We start from the raw sequence: 18,577 nt of genomic DNA on the forward strand, positions 1-18,577 counted from the left end.
TCTATTGGTCATAGTTTTGCAATTTTTGCTGAAAAGGTGCAGATTCTTAAGTCAAACAAATTCCTATTATATTAATCATTAATACTTTATTCATCTTCACAGCAGCATTTATTATTTGACTGTTACCATTTGCAAACTCATTATATTCTATCATGTTAGCAAGCCTTTCATCTGCCATCAGTTCAGATGAAATCAATAGCAGACAGAAGATGTGCATAAATGAATTTCAATCGAAGTGCTTTTAAACTAATAAATCCCCACATCAGCAAAGGAGCACCTGTAATTTGATAAATGCAACAAAAACGATCAGTTTTTAAATAGTATACAATCTTGTCATCCTTAAGTTCAGACAACTAATTTTGTACCACACTGACATAAAGTTGGTTTGATATTAGATGTTTGATAAATTTACAAATTTAGGGGCCATCTCTAAAGTTACAGACAAGTAACGACATTGGTATCTGCTTGTTAAGTCTGACATCATTCGAAAGGGGTCTCCAGGTCCAATGGCTATATCAAACTAAGGGGAGACTCAACAAATGGCAATAATAAACGTTTATAAAGCGATGTAATACTTTCAATAATCACAATCGGAATATGTATATATTTGTTAAAATATTGGTGTCTGTGGTGCAGCAAGTTCTAAGACTACACCATGATTTTATATAAAATTCACTTTAATATGACTTAAAGGTAGCCATAAACAAATATTTTCTAAATTCAAATGAGTATCAGCTTGGACCGGGTTTATCTGACATTTTATCCTACTCATTAGATTATGCTATCAACACTGTATTTGAATGGTTCTGAGGTTGTGGTTATAGGGATTAGGTAGGTTAGGGCGATATTACAGCTTCATATCACACTACTCCACATTAAAATTTACATTGGTAGCAAAATCTGATCAATCTGATCAAAATCTGATCAAAATGTGCAACCTACTTTTTGAATAGACAATCTGACAAGGTAGGATAAACCGACAGAACACCGGAAACAGTATTCTATCACCACTTAAAAGGATAGACATCTCTCACTTAGCATATGTGGAGAATGATTTAGTCACAGAACCTGTAAAGATGTTAATGTAGGGCTCAAATATATTACACAAATTTGACATTAGTACAAAAATACTGTAAATAATAATTTAAAAAAAAATCTCAAATGCTGAAAAATAAATAGAACAATAAAAAAGTTAAAAGTTGTGCATTATATTTGAGATCTAAAGTTGTGTATACATGAGCACTCCACAGTTTTGTGACGAAATCCATTCTCCTCAAATCCTAAACTTGTGCTAAGTTAGAAATGTGTCTACTAATGTCATGTATAACCTTAAAGACGGTCCCAATTTAGCGAATATCCAACTTTATGCCAGAAATGACCACCTCCCATATATAAAAGTTGAGTTTTTATGACATTTTGGGGTTACTTGAAAGGGGAATGCTCTGTGAAATAATAAAAACACGGCCATATGCCACTCATATTTTTCGCCCTGCTTGAAGGTCCATATAGCCTAGCACAACAAAGCAATCTCTAGAAGCGATGCAAATGAATTTTTCATGTGTTCTCATAACTTGTGACACGGATGCTCACAGTCTGCCAGTTTCCTTCTTGTACGTTGTAAATGTGTCATTCAAAGCACAGTACTCTTAAAATATTAACCTCATCTCAGGGGTTATGAAAATGCAAAGTGAAAAACCAACAACTGTCACGCACTTTGATTGTTGCAGCTCATCATCATCCGTTAAATAATCTTCATTACAGCAATAATTGCAATGATGTTGTGCTTTTTATATAATAGAGTTATAATGCTGCACATGAATAATAAGCTAACCGTTTTAATTGAACTGCAGCGTTTGACTTGTGCATTTATTCTTGAATATTGAGTTTCTCCGCTAGAGGGCAATGTGGCTCTGCTCTTTAATACTGCATAACTATTCTCTCATCAGTAGGCTAGTCTAGTCTTGCACAATGATATGTGCCTCCTATTTGGATAATTTGCATTAGTATAATCAATAAGTAATTAAAGCAGCAAACCAAATTTTCGCACAGCAATTGAAGAAGCGTGTTTTTTTTTATTATTATGTATGAACTGGTAGCATTGTTTATTTCCTCACGCTGATATAAATTAGAGGTAGGTAGAGCCCTGTTCCACAGCCAGAATTATTGTTTCAGCAAAAGTGAAAAAAATAATATAATGCAATGTTCATGTACTGTGTAAGGAAAAGAAAATACAAAATCGGTCACTATGGAAATTGTTTATATCTACCACATATGCAACTTTTTTTTTTTTTTTTTTTTTACCTTAAAGATGCCTTGAAGGTGTATATTAGTATTTACAGACCACACCACACAAAAGGTGCATTGATGCCATATAAGAACTATCTTTGATTACCCTAAGAATTGTTTTATGAACTAAACAGTTTATAAAAGAACCATTGTAAATGTGTGTGTATGTAAACAACAAAAACTTTACTTCATTTGTTTAATAAAACATATATTTGAATGTTAAAGGATCTTCTGTTGATACCAATAAATAATAATAAAAAATATATATATTTTTAAGTGTGCAAATGCTGCACTGAGCACTGTTTTCATTTTCCTCACTGCCTTGCTATAATCTTAGATAATAAAAATATTGCTGAAATTTTCAATAGTCAATAAGCTGTTAATGTCTGGTGTCCTATAGGAAAATTGTATTTAGGTTATTTCCAACAGCATCTATCTGCTGCATTGATCACTTACAAACAGTAGTCTGTTACTAATTACTAGCTACATAACTAAAATTGTAGCCCATAATTTTATTTAAGTAGTTTATTTAGATTACTTTTGGATTACTTTCGGACTTGCTCATATTTTGTTTTTAATTTTGCCGCCAAAATCAAAAGCATGGATCACAAATGACTACACATGATATTTACATGCATTGGGAAAAAAAGCTTTCATTCATCTAATTAAAAAAAAAAAAAGATTAGGGTAATGGTTCACATCTAAATTGTATCACTTGACTCAATGAAAAACAAACCATTTGCCAAAACAATATTTTCTATCTCCATGTGAACAATTTTATATAACCTAAGCATATTTGTCTTGTTGAAGAAAGTCAATTAACTTTTTATTTCTAAACTTTTAAAAGCTTTAATCAAAACAACAATTGCTATAAAATGTTGATTCATCCAATAAATAAATAAAATAGGGTAATGGTTTCACATCTAAATTTGTTCTCTTGAGCCAATGGAAAATAAATCCTTTGCCTTAAACAGTATTTTTTTAAGTCCATGAAAATACAAAGCACATTGTAATGATCGCTGTATGTGGGCAACTGGAGCTACTATAACCTGACTATAACTTAACTGTTTAATTCATCTAAATGGCTAGCAGGGTGCTAGCATTTATGGTGCATAATTTTACGCATATCAGCACGTTTGCAAAGAGAACACTCATGTCCCATACACCACACAACCCTGAGTGTCTGTTGTCAGCAATCTGGCAGAATAAGTAGATAAGACAATACTATCATTCATTCATTTTCGGCTTAGTCCCTTTATTAATCAGGGGTCGCCACAGTGAAATGAACCGCCAACTTATCAAGCATATGTTTTAAGCAGCGGATGCCATTCCAGCGGCGACCCATCACTGGAAAACACCCATACACAGACAATTTCATTCATTCATGCATTTTATTTTCGGCTTAGTCCCTTTATTAATATGGGGTCGCCTCAGCGGAATGAACCAGCAACTTATCCAGCACATCTTTTACACATCTTTTTTATATTTTTTCCCAGTTCACCATTACCGCATGTCTTTGGACTGTGGAGGGGGAAACTGGAGCACCCGGAGGAAACCCACGCAATACGACATGAAAAGCCCTTAACAGAACCATACCACTGGGGTGCTTCCTTTATAAATAAATAAAATATTGGGCTCAAATCACAGAAGCCAACTCAAACATGAACACACAGAGATTTCAAGAGTTCACACTTTGCTGATGATCCATAAAAAGCTTGTTTGGCATGCAGTCCCAGGAAAGAGCCCTGAGCTCAAGAGATCCTCAAGCCCAGGGCTCCCTCCCGTTCGCAGAGCAAGAGGGGATCTTGAACTCGGTGCATCTTAGAACTCCCAGGCTGCAGTAGCTAAGGGAGCACGTGAGGAAAAGGGAGCTAGACAAGTGCCTGATTAGCTAAGTCTGTTATGCATAATGTATAAACCGGAGAACCAGTGGAAAACCAACGCAGACACAGGGAGAATATACACACTCCTCACAGAAACGCCCACCAGCTTGGTGGGACTATGGCTGGGAGTGTTCTTGCTGTGGGGCTAAAAGTGCTAACCACTGGGCCGCCGGGCCGCCCAATGGTAAAGGAGGAGAATAGGGAGGAGGGGGGGTTTCTTCCAAACGAAGATAAAGTAGAATGAAGACTGTGGTTATTTATACTAACTTAGGAATCATATGATTGGAAGATCATGATTAGCTAATACGAGATCAGCTGTGATAAATCATAAGCACGTGATCCTCGAAATTAGTTTATAAATAAACTTCACTTTATAACAAAACAGCCCTATTTTATAACAATAACTAATATGACACATGAACTAAGGCTGCGTCCGAAACCGCCTACTACTTAGTAGGTACTGCATTTAAATTTAAGCATACTCCTTGACCTTTCCCACTCCCATTCATGAATTATTTCAAGGAGCATCATGGGATAGCGTAGTGTCCATTGTATACACACTTTGGAATCTCACGAAAGTAGCACGTCATTCGGGTATCTTGCACACTGCTTTTCAAATTCTATGAATTCAGATATACTCAGTTCGCATACTGATTTTAGCCTTCTATATTGTATGGAAGTATGCGACTTCGGACACAGTCTTACTCTAAACCATTTCCCATGATGCACCTGGCTGTAGTGCTATGGGTCGTTACTGTGTAAGTAACATTAATATTTTACATTGGTCAAAACAAATATTTCTTAGTTGAGCTCTTGATCAAACACATTTATATTTAACTATGTTTTGAACTTAAAGTATATTACTTGAAAAATAAAACAAATAATATTAAACTGAATTGAAAGGTAAATGTTTAATTGGATGAAGTACTGCTTGAAATATAAACAATACGATTATTATTAAGGAAGCTTATAAGAAAATGAGGAAAATGAATAAAATTTAAATTATTTACCACCATTGTGTCAACAACTTGTAATCTTGTAATCCAAAAAAATGCAATCTCATTTTTACAGAATTTCTGAGGTTTTTTGGAATATGATTGCATAATTCAGATTACATATGATCAGTTATAAACTGTTGCAAATAATATAATCAACTGATTATAAAAACCACCAACAATAATATGAGTTTCCTGCTAACGTTGCTGTTGCATGGAATGAGGAAATATGTGTGAGTGTGTGTGCGTGTGTGTTGCTAATGCTGAAATGAAATGTCTAATCTCTCTGTTCCTCTAAACATATTGGGAAAGCAAATCCTTAATCCCTATAACTAAAACTAACTGTGCTGGAAAATTGGGAAGAATTTTTTTTTTCTTTATAATCAAAAGCTAATTTTTAATTTATAACTCATATCTGAAACGCACCCCGATTATAAATTTAACTAGTGTACAATCCATTTGCAGTATATTCTCCTGCAAGGATAACTTTTTATTCACTGTATATATAACATTGGCACAGTTATGATACACAATAAAATCCCACAGTAATCGGGCTGAAATAAAGCCTTTGTTGTTAAAATGACTATAAAGAAAAACAGACAGACATTCTTTATTTATCCCTGGAGGAAAATTCATGGCACTTGTCACAGGGACAAAAAATGGGAAAACAAAACAGCACAACAACAAATCAACAGGAAAATAATGCTTTGTGAATGTTGAACAGCCAGCCGTCAGTATCTTGCATGACAGAACTACACGTGCCACCGAGCGTCTAAATCCGCGGTTATCGCGTTCCTGCAGACGTTTCAGATGAACTTCTTGACCACGGGCAGGCAGAGGGGGTCACATCTCTAGATAAGCCTGCAGTGTCGGCTGTGTTTTGGTGCAGTCATTCATGTACAACCCGATCCTGGACAGTCATTTGTCCTGTTTGTCAGCTAAAGCGTTGAATACAGTGAGGACACAGACAGTAAAGCTGTTTATATGCTGTTTTCTGGCAACACTGACATGTGAGGTGCTAGCCTGCAGCATGCCAACAGCTCTCATCATTTACATCATTTCTGCATCAGTTTGGTGTGTTCGCCATTATGCATTATTATTTTTTTACCCTGCAGATGCTTTTAATGTAAGGCCTTTTTCGTGGTCAACTAATGAGAGGCCGTTGTACAACTAGTACCATTGTATTGCTGGTACCAAAGCTTTAGTTTGAGTGGACAAAGTACACACGGGATCTCTACGTTACATTTACTTGTAGTCATTTACCATGCCATTTTATACAAAGCAATTTACAAATGAAGGAGATATCGACTTTTTTTTTTTTTTTTTTGGTTGTAAGAATATAGTGAAGGTCTTACAGAAAAGATTAGTTTTGAACATTGTCATTCATCAGTCCACATGAAATTGGTTAGATCAGAGGTGTCCAAACTTAAGCTGCCGTCACACTGCACTTACCGCCCCATAGACTTCCATTCATACGCACGCAAATGTGGCAGACCGGAAATGCAAGTTTGTGCGACAAATTTCGCAGTTCGCTGCATAAGGAAGTTTAAGCTTGGTGAACTTTGACCAGCGAAATCGCATCTTATGACTGCATGAGACCAATCAAAGATCAAAACATGACCTCTCTGGACAGAAATTTTAAATATGGACCAATCGCCTAAAAATCTAAATGTCTAAAAATCTTGTTTAATACCGCCCTTTTCCGCAGTGCAGTTCGACAGAATTTCGCAAGCACAAACTGTAATGTGACTGCGGCAATAGTCCTGACCTTCAGAGTTTAGTTTGAACCCAATTAGAGACAGCTGAACAAGCACTTACTAGAAACTTCCTGGCAGGTGTGTTGAAGCAAGCTGAAGCTAAACTCTGCAGGACGTCAGCCCTCCAGGACCGAAATTGGGCACACTTGGGTTAGATCATTCCACCAGTGAGAAACAGTGAATGAAAAGTTTTGGAAAGTAAGAGTCTCTCTGAGATAGTACCACAAGATGGCACTCACCTATCGTCCAAAAGCTTCTGAAGAGGTTGAAGACTTCAAGGAGCGAGTGGAGATAGGAGGTATGACTGAAACTTAAGCAGCCAGTACAAAAATATAAAGCAGTTGGGGGGTTGGTGCTCAGGGGTCTTAACTCAGTAGAGGTATTGAGGATGAATACTAGTACATTTACTCCTCCTGCCTACAATCCCTATTGGTGTCAAGACTCAAACCTGTTTCCTTTGGACCAGTAGTTTGCGTCTTAAACCATCAGATCATAACTGGCCAAAGATTTGCTTTTGCCAGAAGTGGGATTCCAACATAGGCCTGCAGCAGAGACCTTTACCTGAAAAACGCACTTAAAGCCTCTTTCCCCATGTGAGATACTTTATATTTCAACTTCGGCTCACTTTGGTGTTGCTTGACTTAGTTTACATTTTCTGTACAGTTTAGTGCTGCTTAAAGTGGGTGGGATTACCACAATAGTTGTGCAACCTCTACTGCTTTGACTTCCAGAAAAAAATCTGCATTCTGGATTGGCCCTCTCTGGCTGTATTTTCTTCTTAATGTAGCCACCAATGAGAGGAACGTCTGGACCTCTTCTTCTGACCACAACACTGTCATTTCACAAGTCTTTTACTTGAGGTGGAATAAATATGGTTTAATTAAGAGAACCAACAACACAGCAGTGGAATCTGCTGAATATTTAAATATAGCGGGTTTGGTGTTGCAAATCTGATGATGCATCACTGATCTGAGCAGTCCGTGATCAGCAGTGAGTATATGTCATATTCTGGTTACAGTAAAGCTTGCTCGGATCCTCACTGAAGGTGGAACTACGAAGTACCTAGGTGTTCTAGGTATCGAAACGCAGTGGGAAAAGTACCTTCAGACCACTTTGTCATCCCAACACAAATGAAAGCAGTTTGTTAAAAGAGCATTACAGTAGTCCAGTCTACAAATGACAAAAGCTTGGATAAGAATGTGTGCAGCCTATTCTGTGAGGAAGGGCCCAATCTTTCTAATGGTTAAAATGAGATATAGAGCTGTGAGGAAAAACATGTGCTTCAATGATGGGTTTTCCAGCAATGTGTAAACTGAGAATAGAAGAGGTCCAAGAACTTATCCCTGAGGAGCATCCATGACCAATACATTTGCTTTGGATATTTTTCCCCTCCAGGGTACCATGAAAGTTGGTGATATTCTGGGTAGGTAAGACTCAAACCAGCAAAGTGGGGTTCCAGTGAAGAAAGGGTGGAGAGAAGAATCTGAAGAATATTATTTTTCAGAACATATTGCCTCTCTCCATGTATAAATTATGCATAAAGGTTACCTGTAGATGCAGTTTGTGTGTGTGTATGCTGTCGGCATGACTATATCTACTTCCTGGATAGCTCTCTACAAACTCTATCTGAAACTTGAACTGAATAAAAAATATTATTAAACAGCTTCCAGAGTTTTATATTTTATAACATGTGGTGGTGAGTTTATATGTAAGTGTTTTCAAAAAAGTTTATTGACAAGTTTATTGTTCTCTAGAAAATATTGAAATTTAATATTGAATAATTTTTAAATTTATAATCTTTATAATCTTTTTTTTTAAAGCCACAATTTTGAAACAAACTGAATGTTTTTATTTCATACTACGACAACTAAGAAAAGTTGCAATACTGACTAACACATATAAAGATTCAAGTATACCTTGATATTTTCATTTTCATTGTACTCTGAACTTATCATGTTGTGGAATACCTAATTGAGAGTTCTTATGTGTAAAACATCTGATTTTTGATCATGAATAGGTTCTTTTTATTACCCAAAATGAAATAACTGAACATAAACATAAGGAGTTGAGAGAAATTCTTATTTTGGAAGAACATTTCAAATGATACTTAATTTCTTAATTTTTTACTTTAAGCAAAAACACCTTTTTTTCTTGTGTTTCTTTAAATGTAAATGAGCTGCTGCTTCCACCCCATTTCCATAAGAAACATACAGCCTGTTTTACACACTCTCAGAAAAAAACTGGTTTTGACTGGTTTTAACATGCCTACAGTGCTCATGAGACACTACAGTCCTTCATAAACATGGAAGTTTATTATCTGCTTGCATTTTAAAGCCTTGTTAGTTCTAAATGTATATGCTATTTTCTGAGGACACATAACCATGTGAATCAGTGAAACAGCAGATAAACCCAGCTGACAGATGGCACATGCCCCATGAGTATTAAACTTTTCACTGTAGTGTCTTATTTGATGTTAACTGTCCAATATAAACAAGTTCAAAGTTATTAAAGCTGTATTTAAAAATCTAGCTGGTTATGTGTGTAATTGTAAATAGCTGAGAAAGATATCATGTTTGATATGTTCACTTACCTATAATAACAGTGATTCTTGTCTTAACAAACGCCACTAATTAGCCTTTGTTAGATTCCAGGGTAACCATGCAGCAGAGCTCTACATAAAAACAGCCAAACAATTTCAAGGCTGGATTGTTTTTTTAGTGTACATCCCGTATGGAACTAGTACATAAGTACAGCGCAGGATGTTAAAGCTGAAAGACGTCTTTCATCCCAACATTCAATGCGTTGCTGCTATCAAGGTGGCAAAATGGGGTCTCTTATAATATCGTGTCATCCTCGTTTCATCCCTGTTCCCCTCACTTGGCAAACTTTTCTGCATTTCCTTTTATCTGTTTTGACAGTTACCCCGTTACAGGATGAAAGGACCAAAAACAAATTGTCTTCGCATCCATTTCTTGTTTATTTACGTACATCAGCAAACAAGCTGACAGTTAATTTTCCAGAGCAGAAGCTGCTTGCATAAACATACTGATACTGCGAGGCAATTAAAGGGCACGTCCAAACTTCATTGCCTTCTGATTAGTGCCTAATAGCAAAAGGCAAACTAATTCACCTCTAGATGGGTAGATAGGACAACAGAAATTCTATAAGATGATTGGATGGATGGATGTGTAGATGGATAAATTACAGACAGACAGACAGACAGACAGACAGATGAATAAATGGACGGATGATTGGAAAGAATGACAGCATAGATAGACAATATATAGAAAGATGACAGACAGACAGACAGACAGATATAAAGATAGTTGAATGGATAAAAGATAGATACACAGAGGACAGAAAGATGGATGGATGGACTGATGAATGGATGGATAAATAGATGAATGGATAAACCGATGGAATGACAGCACAGAGAGAATCAAGAATATGACAGATGGATGGATGAATGGATGGATAGATGGATGGAATGACAGCACAGACAGAAAATAAAAAGATGATGGAAAGATGGATGGACTGATGGAATGACAGCAATAGAGAATGATGACAAATGGATGGATGGATGGATGGATGAATAGATGGATGGGTGAATGGATAGATGGATGCATGGATGAATTGAAGGAATGACAGCACAAACAAGGAAAATAGACAGAAAGATGATGGATGTATGGATGGATGGAAAGAATGACAGCACAGACAGGGAAAATAGAGAGAAAGATCATGGATGGATGAATGGACAGAAGGATAGATGGAATAACAGCACAGACAGAAAAAATAGATAGATAGATAGATAGATAGATAGATAGATAGATAGATAGATAGATAGATAGATAGATAGATAGATAGATAGATAGATAGATAGATAGATAGATAGATAGTTAGATAGATAGATAGATAGATAGATAGATAGATAGATAGATAGATAGATAGATAGATAGATAGATAGATAGAATAATATAAAGATGGAATAAAAGCACAAAGACAATAGAGAGAAAGCTGACAGATAGATGGATGGATGGCTGGATGGATGGATGGATGGATGGATGGATGGATGGATGGATGGATGAATGGATGAATGAATGGATGGATGGATGGATGGATGGATAGATAGACGGATGGAAGAAATGACAGCACAGACAGAGACAACAGAAAGATGACAGTGAGTTGACAGTTGAATGGATACATGATAGATAGATAGATGGATGGATGGATGGATGGATGGATGGATGGATGGATGGATGGATGGATGGATGGATGGATGGATGGATGGATGGATGAATGGATGAATGAATGGATGGATGGATGGATGGATGGATAGATAGACGGATGGAAGAAATGACAGCACAGACAGAGACAACAGAAAGATGACAGTGAGTTGACAGTTGAATGGATACATGATAGATAGATAGATGGATGGATGGATGGATGGATGGATGGATGGATGGATGGATGGATGGATGGATGGATGGATGGATGGATGGATGGATGGATGGATAGATAGATAGATAGATAGATAGATAGATAGATAGATAGATAGATAGATAGATAGATAGATAGATAGTTGAAAAGCTATTGAGGCAGATGAAAAACAGGCACACAAATGGATGGATGGATGGATGGATGGATGGATGGATGGATGGATGGATGGATGGATGGATGGATGGATGGATGGATGGACCAATGGAAGGACAGCACAGAGACAATAGACAGAAAGATGACAGATGGATGGATGGATAGATAGATAGATAGATGGATAGACAGATAGATAGATAGATAGATAGATAGATAGATAGATAGATAGATAGATAGATAGATAGATAGATAGATAGATAGATAGATAGATAGATAGATAGATAGATAGATAGATAGATAGATAGATAGTTGAAAAGCTATTGAGGCAGATAAAAAACAGGCACACAAACACAAACACAAACACACACACACACACACACACACACACACACACACACACACACACACACACACACACACACACACACACACACACACACACACACACACACGTGTGGTTAGTGGTATTTTTTACTTACTCTTGCTTTTTCTCTACTACAGCACATCAGCAGCGACCTATGACCCGCCATTAGACAACATCTGCAGGATCATGTTCTGATTCAAAACTCCCTCATGGTTTTGCACTTAGAGCCCATGATTTATTGAATAAAAGAGACCATAAATCATTAAACCAAGGCTGCTTTACATATGCTTGCTCAGTGTTCTCCAGCATAGCAGATGTGCGGATTACATAGCCTGTCCAATAAGAGATTAGGCAACCACGAAAAAAATCTGCTCTTTCCACTAGCAGCGCTTCCCCTCTAAAACATCTCATTGGAGTCGGAGGAGGCTTTAGTTCTTCTGAAGAGAAAATCAATTTCCTGCCTGCAGCCCATTGGGCTCACCTGCTTTAATTTGCTTTCGACTATGACGCTCAGCACAACAGGTGCGGCAACAGGCTGCTGACATATATGAGGGACAAAAAAGGCTTGTAAAGGCTCAGATAATCAAAGGTTAGTAAAGCATCAAAGAAACAAACAGGAGTAGAGGGCAGACCAAAGACCTTTATAAGATCAAGTCACAAATGGAGCTTTCAACTCCCTGTTCTGTTACTGCAGTGCTTCTCAAGCAGGACAAGTTATGTGCAATAGTAAAATACTTTGGGATCTTGGAAAACTCTGGATCTGCCTGGATTATTCCTATTTATATGCACAAGAAAAGTACTCACTAAATCAGTCAATCACAACTAATGCATAAGTATAAATAGGTTATTTGCCTTGTTGTTAATTGTTAAATGTTAATTAATCTGGAGTCTTTTAAATGAGTGACTGCATATCCATGGTTAGCAGTTTGAATAAACATCCACTAACCATCTCCACAGCATTTGATCACTCTTAGCAAACATAACAATCTCCCCAAAGAGAAGTTCTTGTCTTAAACAAGGCATGTCCAAGCTCGGTCCTGGAGGGCCGCTGTCCTGCAAATTTTAATTCCAACCCCAATCAGACACACCTGAGCTAGCTAATTAAGCTATCACTAGGCTTTCTAGAAACATTCTTGCAGGTGTGTTGAGGCAAGTTGGAGCTACAATCTGCAGGACACCAGCCCTTAAGGACCGAGTTTGGACACCCCTGTCTAAAACCTTTAAGCAATTTGATGTGACCCAGAATATAGGCCTCTGATTAGCCCCTTTCCATACTGTAAGTGTATTAGCTTTTTTATACAGTACAGCCATAACATTCTTACATACATACACTAGCCATTTTAATACAAGTACCTTGCAAGCACAAAATTGTTTTCAATTTTGACTTTGAAGCCCTCCTAATTATTTGTGGCATAGATTCAACAACTCAAAATCATGTTCTAGAAACTAGTTTGAGATTGTCTGAACTCATTCTGTGGTTATAAAGAGATGGACATGGTCAGCAAAAATATTTAAAAGAAATACACCGTTGCACGACCAGCATCCTAAACCATTATTTCAAGACAGGATGAATGCAATTTTTCATTATTCTGAAATCTGACAATACAATCTGAATGTCACAGCAAAAAACGAAATTTGTCAGACCAGCAAACTTTTTTCAATCTTTTTAATTTTGATGAGTCTGTAGCCTCATTTTCCTGTTATTAGCTGACAAAAATGGCCAACTCAATCTTACAGCAATTTGTTACTTTTTAATATAGTTGACACAACTGTAAAAATTGTTTCTCATTCGTACATTTTAATACAATTTGCTCTTCCCCTAATGATGGTTGTGTTTAGAAGTTGGGTTTGGGGGGGGGGGGGGGGGCATCTCCTTTTAAAATAATACATTTTAATTTAAATGAAACTGTATGGACTCAAATTAGACAAGACATTCATTTATTAATTTTCAGCTTAGTCCCTTTATTAATCCGTGGTGGCCACAGCGGAATGAATCGCCAACTTATCCAGCACATTTTTTACGCAGAGGATGCAACCCATCTTTGGGAAACATTCACACACACTCATTCACAAACGCACTCATACACTACAGACAGTTTAGCCTACCCAATTCACCTGTACCACATGTCTTTGGACTGTGGGGGAAACCGGAGCAAACACAGGGAGAACATGCAAACTCCACACAGAAACGCCAACTGACCCAGCCAAGGCTCAAACCAGTGACCCAGCGACCTTCTTGCTTTGAGGCATCAGCACTACCTACTGCGCCACTGCATCGCTTCTGACAAGACATAAAATAGTTAATTTTTCTCATGATATTGGTCTGGAAAGGCACTGGTGTGGTCTTCTGCTGTTGTAGCCAGTGTTGATGATATGAAGCCTCAAGCTCAAGGCTTTATCTACTCACAATATCACCTGGTGGACAAAGAGTGTAAAACAAGAATATTCATTACAGATGACCTGATGTGATCTGTAATACATTGTATTTTAAGTTAGAACTTCTAAATAACACTGAAGAAAAATGTATTTTCACAGACAAAAATTAACTGAAGGGAACTTAAATAAGGGTTTTCAACAAAATAGCTGCGAGCTACGTTTTCATTGTTTATTGTTGATTTTGTGATTACAGAGATAGATTGATGACAAGAACAAAAAGCAGGCCTGAAAGGCAAAATCATCTATAACAAAGGAGACAGGTAAGAGCAGCACGTCATGATTTTGCCAAGTACGATGCGATCCTGGATTACCAACTGTGTTTTTGTTCGAAAATGTAATCCATACCTATTCCCTACCCCTAAACTCCATGACTGTAAATTATTTCCAAAATCAAAGGGGAATAATAGTTGGATAACACTCATGTAGAAGTGCATACACCTAACCGTAAGCCTAAACTTAACATAAACGGTAAACGTTTCGCTTAATTCTGATTGGCTGATTGGAATGTTGTTCCAGGATCAACATAGATGTTGATCCAGGAACAAGTCCTACTGGTGAAATTGGTTAGGGGGTAAGCGCATTCTGTTCTGGTGTTTAATTTGGCTTGCAATTGCCCAATCAGTGTACATTTGCATCACAGAGAATTGATATTGCACTTGGTTAGACTTATGAAAACAAAAGAGCTAAATTAGACCCTAAAAGCATCCCTATAACTAAAATCTTTACATTTCTGAAATACAAAAAGCTGGTATTACGATCAATAGTTCTAGGAACTATGCAAATGCTCCTGCATTGTGGAAGCCCCTACTGTCAGCTCAAACTATAGTCACTGTATTCTAAACTCTGAAATCAACAAGGGAGTTTACTTTAAAAAAAAAAAAATGATTTTATGGATGCTTGTGCATACTTGAACCACCATTGTTTTCCATTTTTATGGCTAGTTTGAATACAGTTCAGTATGAAAATCCTTATATGATTTTGCTCATGATATCATTTAAATTGTTCATTGGTGTCCTTTTTGTTAAAATTGTTCAAATAGTTCATTGATATTTCCTGAAATTGTTCTAATAGTTCACTAATGTATTAAAAAAAAAACATTTATACACAGAATTCACACATAAATGTATGACTACTTACAGTTGGAGAATGACAATTGATGTTTTGTGGTCTTTCTTCAAAATCAATCGATTCAGAAGGCTGTAAATGTTCAATAAGAATGAAGCATACCAGAAAACCAAGGTTAATGTAAAGCCATTCCTTTTACTGCGTCCACTTTTGCAATATCTGGATTTGATCTTGATGCCATTCTCCTCAGAATGTCCTTCCATTTTACCACTCCTTGACAGGTTCTTTTATTATAATATTCCGTCGCAGTGGAATTAAAATTCTTTTCTGCATTAACAGTCCCTCGTAAGGTCATTCAGAAATGTGGAATGCATTTTTATGTCTGTTCTTATCATCTGTTTTAGTTGTAGGCTCAGTGTGCGCCTGGTTGGAGAGATAATAGTAATTGACAGTAACTGGAGCACTCTGTCATTTAAACATGAATTCTTGTGTGGATTGTGGAAGAACTTGGAGAGTGGCGCTTGCGTATATTTGTTCTCAGTAAGGACGGAATTACAATGGACCCGGAAACCATCAATGTGTGACTTTAAAAGGTTGGGAGCCTGGAAACCCCTAAGAGGAAAAGCGGTTAAAAAAAAGTTCTCAAATGGACAGACCTTCCCTGTCTCTCATTTTCTGTAGCTTCTCATTACATGAAGAGTTCGTCAAAGCAAAATTGCCCTCGAGTGCACGAGAAAGGCAGAGTGGAAACGCCTGTCAAATCAAAGTTGGGAGATTGGACAGCCATTAATTTACCTCAGGCTGTTCTGTATGCTTCACTTTGAAGTCCATAAACAACACCCTGGAGTTACACGACTGAAAAATGTCCTGCCGTTCCCCCCAATTGCAGCAGCACTGGCGTATGACATCCTAAGGGGAAGACTCAAGTGATGGGGGTAATCCTTTGATTCCCAAAACTGTTTTTCCCTTGCATGCATTCTCTTTCATCAATAGGTTTAAAGGAAGCGAGCTCTAAAACAATGGATTGGCTTGGTTAGCTTCAGCTGAGATTTGTCTCATGCTCCCTTGATAAAAATGGGCAGGGAGTCTGCTTTTAGGGTGGCGTTTCAAGCCCCAGTTTGAGCAGATGGCAAGTGAATCCGTTTGTCAGTTCTTATGTATCTGTAGTCTTGGCAATCGACAGTATGGATGCTTTTAGGATTTTGTTAGCATGATGAATGTTTGTCCCGCTGTGATGTGAAGTTCAGGTTCTTGTCTGCATCCAATCTCTTTTATGGCATAATCACAAAAAGAAATATATATTTTTAAGAATTGGCTAAGAATATTTTGACTAGATCTGAGACACTGTTCCAGTAAAGAACACTAGATATAACATCCATGGTTTTATCTCAAGTGTTAGTTCAAAAGTGTATTTCCATAGTTTTGGTATTTTTGGTGAACATTTGGACTCAATCTTGACATGGTCTGCATGTGTTACAGTACAATACTACAGATATGTTTTGTGATTTGTAATGACTTGCGTATTTGATCTGTCTGGGGTAAAGGAGTATATGCTTGCTCTGTGAAGATTGACATAACCCAAGTGTCATTTCTTTACACTGTTTTAATTGTTAGACCTCTTTAGGATCTGGTATCACAATACTTCTGGGGGCTTTGGGATGAGTTTGCATTCTTTAGTGTTTGCAGTCAAATTTCTAACCTTAAATCTCAAACTTAATCAGCAACAAAACCACGACACTAGTATTGTAAAGAGCCATTCAATTAAATGTTAACAACTACATCTGCTGCGTAAAACATATGCTGGATAAGTTGGCAGTGGCTACCGTAGATTAATAATACCACTCTACCTCTACTCTGACCGCTCACTAAAATCTCTGTGATTGTGAACAACAGCAAAAAAAGAATAAACAGTCCATTAAATGATTAAATTTAAAAGAGTTCTCTGAAGCGGGGCAGAGACCGACAGCATCACCCGCAGCTTGTTGCAAAGAGTAACGTTAGGAACGGTACAGCACGGACACATGAGAGCCTCAAAAAATCTCCAGTAACACCTAAAAACATTTGCTAGTCACTTTTCTTTTAAATTCAGCACTAATTTCGAGTCTGAAAAGTTGCTGAGTTAGCAACACTGGCAGTTTCTTTGATTGTGCTCACACCTCGCGCATGTGCAGTATGGAAGAAGCATTCCATTATTCCTGAGGGGTCCCCAGTTTAGAAAAGAAGCAATAACATTTTACAACATATGATTAAAAATGTATAAAAAAGCTATATGATTAATATAGGCTTCTTGGCATTGGCCGGAGCCCCCTAATTCCAGCCCTAAGCTGCTGCTAAGCTTGCTTATTGTTTAGGTCCACCCCTGGATATAGATTGGAAATATCGTAATAATGTATAATGTATAAATATCGCTGTTATGTATGTATGTATGTATTTGTGTGTAAGTGTGTGTGTGTGTGTGTGTGTGTGTGTGTGTGTGTGTGTGTGTGTGTGTGTGTGTGTGTGTGTGTGAGAGAGAGAGAAATAAAGGCTCTTTAAAAAAAAGAAAAGAAAAAAAACACTGAGCATTTTTCCGCATATTACATTTATAATTTATTAGAAGAAAATATTAAAAGCGAAGCTGATTTACTCGTTATTAATATTTGAATGGTTTTGGTTCGCTAATAAAGGTCATGACAGGCAAGGTTAGTTCTGACTGATATTTCTAAATGAATAATTAATGGTGTTTTGTTTAAAAAAAGGATAAAAGAAGAATGAAAGAAAAACACTGTGAAATATGATTTGAAAAATACACATGCAATTAATTGTTTAATTTGGATGTGCAAATATTCCGATGCATAAACAAGTATTCAAAAATGTTTGGTTTTAAACTTATGAGGACTTTTCTTTATCTTGTTGTTTTCCCCTTTAGTTAGGACAGAAGCAAAATGGGTCACAGAAGAGGTTGGAATTGGAAGGAATCACTCTTTTTGGACCTGATTATTCATTGACCCAGCAGCACTGTTTCCTTTAGCAACAACAACTAATTAACCCACACTAATTAGCAAAGTTGCCAATTCATTCATCTTGTCACTGATAGTAAACATGGTGTTAGCATAGAGAGCTGAGAGCATCCGAGCAGAATAGATTTACACTGATTGAACAAAGTGTGCTCACTTGCCATTGTTTATCTGTGTACATTCAGACTATTATTTCACAAGACTC

General features: G+C 37.0%; 1 protein-coding gene and 1 long non-coding RNA gene across 2 annotated transcripts in view; both read right to left on the reverse strand.

Moving 5' to 3' along the window:
- Positions 1–18,577, reverse strand: part of LOC147844722 (uncharacterized) — a 101,756-nt gene that overhangs the window by 27,206 nt on the left and 55,973 nt on the right. The window lies entirely within an intron of this gene.
- On the reverse strand, positions 13,813–15,760 carry LOC147844724 (uncharacterized). The gene is made up of 2 exons (XR_015483186.1): positions 15,449–15,760; positions 13,813–14,290 (listed from the first exon to the last, which is right to left on the reverse strand). It is a non-coding gene; the product is annotated as an uncharacterized LOC147844724 (long non-coding RNA).

This window comes from Danio rerio, chromosome 4, assembly GCF_052040795.2.
Source record: "Danio rerio strain M-AB ecotype USA chromosome 4, GRCz13ab, whole genome shotgun sequence".
Taxonomy (NCBI): domain Eukaryota; kingdom Metazoa; phylum Chordata; class Actinopteri; order Cypriniformes; family Danionidae; genus Danio; species Danio rerio.